Raw genomic sequence first — 10,178 nt, 5'->3', positions numbered from 1 at the left:
TATATATATATAAATATATATATCTATATATATATATATATATATATTTATATATTAAGTTCAGAGATTATCATTGCTATTGTGTGTCATCACTTCAAACATCTCCATTAGCCAGCAACAACATTCGGGTCAGGTGGATGTTTATTATGTGACAGCGAGCATTTATTGTTTGAAAGAAATTTTTTGGCTGTGAAACCCCCTCCTCCCCCTCCCTCCTGTGGACCACACCCCGCTGGCAACCCCTAACCCCCCACCCCCTAACTAGGTCCGTCACCCGCTGAAGTCTAGGGTTGCCGTCTGCCACTTTTCATTACCGTGCCGAGCTGGGTTGACTTGGGAAGAAGAGAAATCTGTTTGGGAACTTCAAAAGGAGTCACTCAGTGAGGTTTCGTATTTTAATCTGAATCGGCTGCTCTGCTCGATTACTTTATCCTGCACAGCCTAAAAGTAAACAGTGTGTGCTAATTCTCAAGGAAGGTTATGTATTTCAAGTGCATGATGTCATAATATTAGATAACTAAATAAGTTCTCGTAAAAAATGATAATGAGAACTTGGGAATTGTGTAATGAGGTAGTTTTCATAACTGGCAACCCTGCAGCGGAGAAGGGGCGTGGGGTGGGCGTGCGGGCGTGGGGGACGGAGGCGTGTGGGCGTGCAGGCGTCGGGGCTCATGGCGTCGGGCTCCCCGCGGCCTGGCGTCCTCGACGGGAGAATGAACGCAACAGATCCTTCACACGCCCGAACAACTTTCCTCTGTGTATATACGTGTACATGTCATGTTATGTCCGTCAAAATAAGTATGTTTTACAAGAAAATGCATTCTCCTTTTGTTTTCCATCGGTATATTGTCAGTGGCAGGAGTGGTGTAGATTATGTAGACAAGGGCACTTTTTTTTCATTGCAACAAATAGCATTAGCCTCTCTTTTCCATCGGTACATCGTCAATGGCAGCAGCGATGTAGATCAGGTAAACAGACACTATTTTTTCTTTCCCATGAGAGATGAGAACTGCTCACTCTCTGCTTCGGATCGTGTTTGCTTCCAATTCTAAGGTGCTTCAAGTTTTGTGGAATTTGAACTAAGGGTTTATGTGCAGGAAACTATAGTGCACATTCTAATTATCTGTATTTCTTTATGAAACGCATAATACAATATAAGGAAAAATGAAGTTAAATTGGCAGTCGTGCTGGGAAGACCGACGATCGTTTTCTCATTGCCAAGTTAACAGCTCAATGAGGCTGGGTTGGGGAAACTTAAGGGGCTATTACACTGGGCAAATTTTCCGTGGATCTTCAATCAAACCACCATCTCCGCTGGCATGGTTCTCATATTTCCGTGGTTTTCTGACGTGTCCACGATATTCCAAAGCTACAGTAGTTTTCAACGAAGGACGAAGGTATTGCTCACCATCATCAGCAGCAGCAATAACAAGAAACAAATGAAAACCACGCCAGCGGAAATCGTGGTTTGACTGAAGATCCACGAAAATTTGCCCAGTGTAATAGCCATTTTAGGCATCAGAATGCTAAAAACACTGAGAAATCAAAATTCTTACCCACGAGAACCACAATGAAGTAAAAACGCAGGAACTTGAACGATGTAACAAGGGAGAAAGTGATTATTTGTCAACTATCTCACTCTGGGGTCGCTGTGGTCACCTGAAGCCTGCCTGTTGTACCCCCACCGTGATATCAAAATTCTTACCCACGAGAACCACAGTGAAGTAAAAACACAGCAACCTGGATGATCTAACAAGGTGGAAAGTCATAATTTTGTTAACTATCTCCCTCTGACGGCGCTGTGGTCAACTCAAGCCTACTAAGTTGCCAGAGGTTCCTTTCATACCCTGTTTTTGGTGCCAGTTGTTCAGCAGGTTAGGGAGAGGAGGGATGTGTTGCAGCAGAGTGGATCGCTTACTCAAGACTTGCAGGAGTTGGTGACTGGGTGTTACCTGGGCGTTACCGGCACCACTTATACCAATGTAAGTTATCTGGAGGGCCTCGTATACATATTTTTTAGTGTGTGTGTGCGTGTGTGTGTGTGTGTGTGTGTGTGTGTGTGTGTGTGTGTGTGTGTGTGTGTGTGTGTGTGTGTGTGTGTGTGTGTGTGTGTGTATTTACCTATTTGCATTTACCTATTTGTAGTCTTCAGGGCCCGAGCTAACCTCTAATAGTCCCGTCTCCATATCTACATTCATCTAGCCAGTGTGCGTGTGTGTGTGTGTGTGTGTGTGTGTGTGTGTGTGTGTGTGTGTGTGTGTGTGTGTGTGTGTGTGTAATTCAGTCATGTTGGATAATATGTGGAAGCCTATAGAACCGAAGCTTAATGTGCATCGTAACAAGTTGTGACAGCCAGGGTAAATGCATCTTGTGTAGTACTTGATTAAGCTAACTATCGCACAGCCTTGGGACGTGACGCTGGTGGTGACTCGTGAGTTGTACCTATCACTCACCAACAGGACTCACCCATAAGTTCCGCGGGTTTCCTAATCTAACTAACTTCCTAATGATCTAACTACCTCAGCATTAGTTAGTCATGTTGGCAAAGTTGACGTGTAATACCGATTTGTACCGTGATTGTTGAATAGTGTGTTTACGTTTTTACAGTTTAATGAGGCTGGGTTGGGGAAACTTAGGCATCAGAATGCTAAAAACACTGAGATATCAAATTTCTTACCCACGAGAACCACAATGAAATAAAAACGTAGGAACTTGAACGATCTAACAAGGAAGAAAGTGATTATTTGTCAACCATCTCTCTGGCGTCGCAGTGGTCACCTGAGGCCTGCCTGTTGTACCCCCACCGTGATATCAAAATTCTCACCCACGAGAACCACAGTAAAGTAAAAACACAGCAACTTGGATGATCGGCTCCCAGGCTGACGAGAGGGCCACGGAGGGCAGAAACCTGAAAAACTACGCGACGCCATTCTGAACGAGGTGACGGTAGTTGAGTGCGTGAAAGGCTGTCGGGTGTTCAGGTATTTATATCGCTGCCTTTATGTACTTCCGTTATAGTTTGGACAGGTTTGGGATAGGTATTTGGAGTTATTTTTATTGGGAAGGTAAGTTGTTGACTGTAGTGATGCCTCGGTGCCGTATGTATAGAGCCAGTAGGCCTATCCTCAAACGCTTTCGCCTCTCACATCAGTTATTTCCAAAGGCCGAAAAGGAGGTCAATCGAGGCCTAATAAAAAAAGTCATCACTACCACCAAGGTCATAAAACTAATGCCCCTGGAAATGCTCCCCACAACTTCTACAAACGCCTTGTCAAAGGTGTGTGCCTAGGTTTCGGAATATGGACAGTGCGTGGCCTTGAGGTATAGTTAAGTGTGTGGAAGGCTGTTGGGTATTCAGGTATTTGCATCACCTCCTTTTTTTTTTTTTTTTACGTGTACGCCTATAGCACCGGTAGGCTCTCTTGAGGGGCCTGGAGGGTAGTTGGCACCAGCCCGTCATGGCGCAGGCAAGTGTTTATAGTGGCGCCATCTTCTCTTGGCTCATGCTGCCTTCCGGAACTCCTTCGTGATTCACTTGGACGGTTTCCTCTAGAATCCGGGTTGATGGGTGGTCTTCAGGACAGCATGTGGGTAGTTTTAAGCCAATCGACGGTGACTGAAAAATCCGAGGTGGTAGCGTGGGGATTCGAACCCGCGTCGTCCATCACGCGGTGAATGTGGGCCCAGCACGCTACCACTCAGCCACCGCCTATCCCCGCCGCCTACTTACCGTTCTGGGTTCGACGGGTTTGGGAGAGATGTTTGGAGGTAGGTTTGTATGGAAGCTGCTTTTGTGTGGAAGGTTGTCAAGTGTTCAAGTATTCGTTTCTTCTTCAGAGTCGGTATTTTGGCGGAAAGATTATTTTCGTTCTACATTTGGATTGTCTCCTCTGCCTTAAAATGAATAAATATAACGTTCTGCTTTCCGCCCGTCGTTTGGGACTTCGTAGTGCAGTGGTTACCACACTCGGCTCACAACCGAGAGAGCCCGGGTTCGATTCCCGGGAGGGGTGGAAAAATTTGGGCGGCTTTTCCGATACCTTACGCCCCTGTCCACCCAGCAATGAATGGGTACCAGATATTAATCGGGGGTTGTGTCCCGTCTCCTGGGATCTGTTCCCTTCTCCTATAATTCCTTCCCCTTCTGTCTCTCTCCGGCATATGACCACAGATCTTGCACCGACTAAACGAAACTTTCCAACTTTTTTCACGCCTCGCATCTCGCCTTACTCAGGGAAGGGAGAGCACGGGGGCTGTTTGGGTGTCTATCCACATTATCAGTCACTTACCACACGCGAAAGTAACGAGGAAACATTTAGAACAGAGAACAAACATCTGTATATAGTGTCGTCAGGCTGTGTCCCGCCATATGGTTCTACTGCTGTTCACTGCAAGTTGTTTTCGCTCTCACACACGCCTCAAGGATGTCAGTTCGCTTAAGGGGCTATTACACTTGGCAAATTTTCCGTGGATCTTCAGTCAAACCACGATTTCCGCTAGCGTGGTTCTCATTTGTTTCTTGTTATTGCTGCTGATGATGATGGTGAGTAATACCGTCGTCCTTTGGTGAAATCTACCGTAGCTTTGAAAAATCGTGGACACGTCAGAAAACCACGGAAATGAGAACCACGCCAGCGGAAATCGTGGTTTGATTGAAGGTCCACGGAAAATCTGCTCAGTGTAATAGCCCCTGCGAACTGACATCCTTGAGGCGTGTGAAAACAACTTGCAGTGAACAGCAGTAGAACCATATGGCGGGACACAGCCTGACGAACACTATATACAGATGTTGCTCTCTGTTCTAAAGGTTTCTCGCTCACAGAGATGAGAAAGCTGTCTATAAGCGTTATCAATCATAGGCTTGTGAAAGGAATGGAGAAACAGTTAAATCAAAGAGGAAATGCGTGTAGTATCGCTGCTGTCCGTCCTGCCCAAGGTCTCAATAAATTCATTTAGATCTTGGGCACACCCACGGCCGCAGGGGTGCTTCATTCAACACAATACAGGGAGATGGGGGACGCGCAGTCTAGTATGTAAGTCTGTGATTAATAGCCATGATCGGTTATGTTACGAATTCTTTCAATTTCAATCTGAAGAACCACACAACACTGGTCATTCGCCAAGTGGTTGATTTCAGGCTTCTTGTACTTCACACAATTTATGCATTTCTTCTCAGCCATGGTGCACTTCTTTGATTTATGATCGCCAGCGCATTTATAACATTTTGGGGCTTCTACATTGTTCTTAGCAGTTCTTTTGGCCTCAAGACGGCCGTATCTCTGACAATGATAATATATAATTGCATGGTATCTATCTCTCACTGTGTATATTCCCCATTCTAATTTTAAATTGTCGTGATTCTTGTAAATCAGCTCTCTCTCACAGTTGGGTCGCACCTCAAAACATAGTGCATCGTGCCGCCAGCTGCAGAAATACTAAAAATCAGCTCAATTTTATTCTCAACGCCCTGATTTGTGCGTAAGAACTCATTGCGGTCTAAGATGGTCTCTTTTATTTTTTCCTTGGTCTCCTCTTTGTGCACATTGCATATCATGATCTTTGGTTTCATTTCTCCAACACTCTTTATACTAATTTGCTCAACAGACTCCAAATTTGAGCAGCCTCTTCCTTGTGTTCTCATTGTCAAAGTTCATGACAATATTACCTCCATTTGTGAATCTTGAATCAGTTATTTCAATGCCATTCAACGCCTGGGAGACTTCATCCTTCACATATGTTGCCTTCTTTTCCTGGGTAGAAGCTTTCACAGCTAGGAGATTCTTCTTTACTTTCCTGCCTCTCTTCGCCACCTCAGCCAAACTGGATTCAGCGTGCTCGCACGAATCGTGTCAACAACTGATCCCAGCTCCTCATGCACCTTCTCAGCCTTTGATTTAACCTCATCTTTAAACACAAATTAGTCATGTACCGGATATCCGCATCCGCGGAACATCTGCATAATTTTTCAAATCCGCATCCGCAGTTCAGATGAATGAAACATCTGCATCCGCATCCACATCCGCAGTTCAGATGAATGAAACATCTGCATCCGCATCCACATCCGCAGTTCAGATGAATGAAACATCTGCATCCGCATCCACATCCGCAGTTCAGATGAATGAAACATCTGCATCCGCATCCACATCCGCAGTTCAGATGAATGAAACATCTGCATCCGCATCCACATCCGCAGTTCAGATGAATGAAACATCTGCATCCGCATCCACATCCGCAGTTCAGATGAATGAAACATCTGCATCCGCATCCACATCCGCAGTTCAGATGAATGAAACATCTGCATCCGCATCCACATCCGCAGTTCAGATGAATGAAACATCTGCATCCGCATCCACATCCGCAGTTCAGATGAATGAAACATCTGCATCCGCATCCACATCCGCAGTTCAGATGAATGAAACATCTGCATCCGCATCCACATCCGCAGTTCAGATGAATGAAACATCTGCATCCGCATCCACATCCGCAGTTCAGATGAATGAAACATCTGCATCCGCATCCACATCCGCAGTTCAGATGAATGAAACATCTGCATCCGCATCCACATCCGCAGTTCAGATGAATGAAACATCTGCATCCGCATCCATATCCGCAGTTCAGATGAATGAAACATCTGCATCCGCATCCACATCCGCAGTTCAGACGAATGAAACATCCGCACCCGCATCCACATCCGCAGTTCAGATGAATGAAACATCTGCATCCGCATCCACATCCGCAGTTCAGACGAATGAAACATCCGCACCCGCATCCACATCCGCAGTTCAGATGAATGAAACATCTGCATCCGCATCCGCATTTGTGATAAAATAAATATCCGCATCCGCATCCGCACCCCACACAAACAGGATGTGGCGGATATATTTTATGCATTACAGATTCACAGACTCATAGTTCAGAGCACAGACTACAGAGTACAGAGCTTGCAAAGTTGAAGATAATTAATGCATGTTCACTTAATTATCAACTAAAATTACACCTTGTATTCATGTCCTTTCAAATTTACGCAACCTAATGTATCAAGAATTTTGCGGAAGGGCAGAAGGAGGGAGATAATTTTACATAGTGACTATGAAGTATGGAGATAATTTTACATAGGGACCATGTAGTATGTGTGTATCATGTAAATTTGTAAAAGTATGCATGTATGTACTGTGTAATAGTCACAACAAGTCAAAAGTTTAATGAAACGGGCTAAACGGAGGTACGAAGTAAACATTGCGGTAAATTGAGTCAGATCCTAAAAGTTTTTTTTAAATATTTAAACAACAAAAAAAGAGATTCGAAGTGGGATTGGGCCATTAACTGATAATTCGGGCAATATCGTGACAGATAGCCAACGCATAGCGAACACGTTGAATTCTTACTTCCCCGGTTTTTAATAGTAATTCTACCGATACTGCTGCTGTTCCTAAGCTGTCTTAACAAAATCCTGTTGCCTCCACCAAAACAACTAGGTCCTGTCCCTCCGATTTTCCTCTCCTCATGTTTGATTCATTTACTTTTTCCTGCAAAAATGATGGTCCCTCAAACTCCCCTTCACCAGCCCACCATCTCCGGCCTCACCTTGTCATCACACAGTTCTTTTACATCAATCTCTTCACAACATCCATTTGATCCAATAGTGTATAGCCCTGTTTATATTTTAATGTTAAACTTATTGTTGGGTGTCTGTTTCCAGTAATATCTATTTTTTTTTCCTGCATCTTGGTACGTCTTCCATCAAGCTGTTCCACTTCTTCACACTGTCAGTTAACCCTTCATCCTTTCTTTCATGACATTTAAGTAATCCTCCTCCTGTTCTAATGCTGTGGCACTGAAATTGATATCTGATCTTGCATACTTTACCTGTCACCAGTAGCAGAAATATAATCTTTGGGGAAGGGTTCTCCTACCAGATATTTTCTGCTCTCCCCAACAATTGAACAGATAGATGGAAATGGACAGTGAATAAAATAGACAAACTGTATAGATATAAATTAAGTGAAGAAAGCTTGCAGGAGCCTGGCCACAGTTAACCAAATGCATATATTTGTTTGTATATTGGCTGCTCACCATTTTACAGGGCAAGACACTGCTGGGAATCTTAGCAACCATCAAGACTCACCACCCACAAGCACCAGCATTATCTCCAATACCAAGATACATCCATGTGTGAAAGGTTGTCATCACAGGAGGAGGAATCATCAACAGAAGAGGTTCAGTAATCAAAAGTGTCTTGTAGTTTATTTTTATTTAATAAGTAACATACAACAGTTCATACAAATACCTAGGAATCATAGTAGACGAGAGTGGGACAGACAGAACGAAGCAGGACAATTTCAAGGGCAAACCAGTGGGTAGGAAGACCAGGGAGTGTGGTGAGGTGAAGAGCAAACGGATACGAGAGGGCGAGATTGACAAGGCAATACCAGGCCTCACAAATGGGTTAAAATGCATGACATGAACAGTTAAGGGCTTGAAAACCTTGAGGTAGTACAGGACAGGGTAGGCAGGCAGATTGTAGGTGCTAATAAAGAACAAAGTGGTAGAATCAGTTAGAAGAGGATTAATTTTCTCTCTCTCTCTCTCTCTCTCTCTCTCTCTCTCTCTCTCTCTCTCTCTCTCTCTCTCTCTCTCTCTCTCTCTCTCTCTCTCTCTCTCTCTCTCTCTCTCTCTCTCTCTCTCTCTCTCTCTCTCTCTCTCTCTCTCTCTCTCTCTCTCTCTCTCTCTCTCTCTCTCACCCCGCTCAGCATGGCACACAGGACGCACCGGGCCTCAGCAAGTGTATCATTATGCAGATTAAACCAAACGGACGCGAGTATGTAATAGGAAAGAACTTGAGACGGAGATTAAACAGCGGCCGGGCATCCGCTACAAGGCAGTGCCCTCTTAGTTTGAGGAGCCCCGGAGGATGATGGGCAAAGAGAACGTGGAATGAAGACGAGGGTACGGAAACACGAACCGAGGAGGAGCAAAGCTTAATAATAATTATAGAATATATATAATAACAATAAAAATGATAATGATAATGGTAATGGAGTTAGGGATGTTTCATTAAGGTCTGAAAGGATTAATATGAGGCTGGCTTGATAAAAAGGAAGTGAGGGAAGGAGAGGGAAGAAATGGAGAAGAGGAAAACAGGAGGTCGATGAGAGGGGTGAGTTTATGGTGGAGGAATGAAAGAACAGAGAAGAATACGAAGGAGTGAATAGAAGAAAGAAGGAGAAGAGAGGGGAAAAAGAAGAATAGGAAGTAGGAAAGAGACGAAAGAAGAAGAGCTTGGAGAAATAGAAAAGAATGAGAAAAGAGAAATAAAGGGGATAGAAGAAAAATTAGGAATGTAGTGTTGTAACCCGCAATCCCGGGTCACACAGGGGCGACGACACACTGTCTGTATTAGTGACACTTGACTTAAAATTCTAGTACTTTAGGAGTATTTGAAGGAGTTCGTAAATGGGGTGATGAAACGGTGTCGCCTTTCTTATATGTATTTTATTCTACCTTAATACTACTTAATATTACAGAGGGTAAAAATATTGTTTAAACCAGCGACTGGCTTACTAGACTCAATGAGTCTTCAGGTTTTCTTTCACTATTGGTTACTGACGTTAACACTGGTATAATATTGAGTAAAAACTCACACAATAAAGTATCATAGAAATATAATCCTAAGTAAAACTAAGATAATAGAACACAATAGATATGTTAGATACGCTTTCCTCTATGGTACCACATTACTCCATACTCACAGTAGCAACGATGAATGTTCTACCCATGTTGTCTAGGGAAGGACAACTGAGTGTCCAGCAACGAACAGAGTGCTGGTTGATCTGAGGTCAAGCCTGGAGAAATGCTTCTTATATAGGCAGACATCGCGAGGTAATACGTCAGGCGTGTGAGTCATACATCAAACTCACACCGAGCTCATACAATAATCTACCTAACCGACATGCTTAATTCACGCGGTGACGCAGCTTTGTTTTCATAACATTTTGTTCCGCGGTTGATCGTGTTTTAGCCGCGGTTGATTGTGTTTGGCTTAGAGAGATAAGCGGGTGCGTTAATGGGCAATTACAATTGTGTATAGGTTGGTAAATGAACAGTGGGGACAATCATGTGTTGGAGTCCGTGTTGTGTTTTAGCGGTCGATACCGCTGTTGTCATCGGAAAATATTGCC

General features: G+C 43.9%; 1 long non-coding RNA gene across 1 annotated transcript in view; it reads left to right on the top strand.

The window, feature by feature from the left end:
* Positions 1-1,879: 1,879 nt before the first annotated feature.
* Positions 1,880-10,178, top strand: part of LOC126993970 (uncharacterized) — a 14,133-nt gene continuing 5,834 nt past the window's right edge. Inside the window, exons 1-2 of the long non-coding RNA XR_007748609.1 lie at positions 1,880-1,982; positions 8,084-8,216. This is a non-coding gene — a long non-coding RNA (uncharacterized LOC126993970). The remainder of the gene's footprint in view (positions 1,983-8,083; positions 8,217-10,178) is intronic.

The sequence above is a fragment of the Eriocheir sinensis genome, unplaced genomic scaffold, assembly GCF_024679095.1.
Source record: "Eriocheir sinensis breed Jianghai 21 unplaced genomic scaffold, ASM2467909v1 Scaffold70, whole genome shotgun sequence".
Lineage (NCBI taxonomy): Eukaryota > Metazoa > Arthropoda > Malacostraca > Decapoda > Varunidae > Eriocheir > Eriocheir sinensis.
This window is presented reverse-complemented; position numbering and strand designations above follow the sequence as displayed.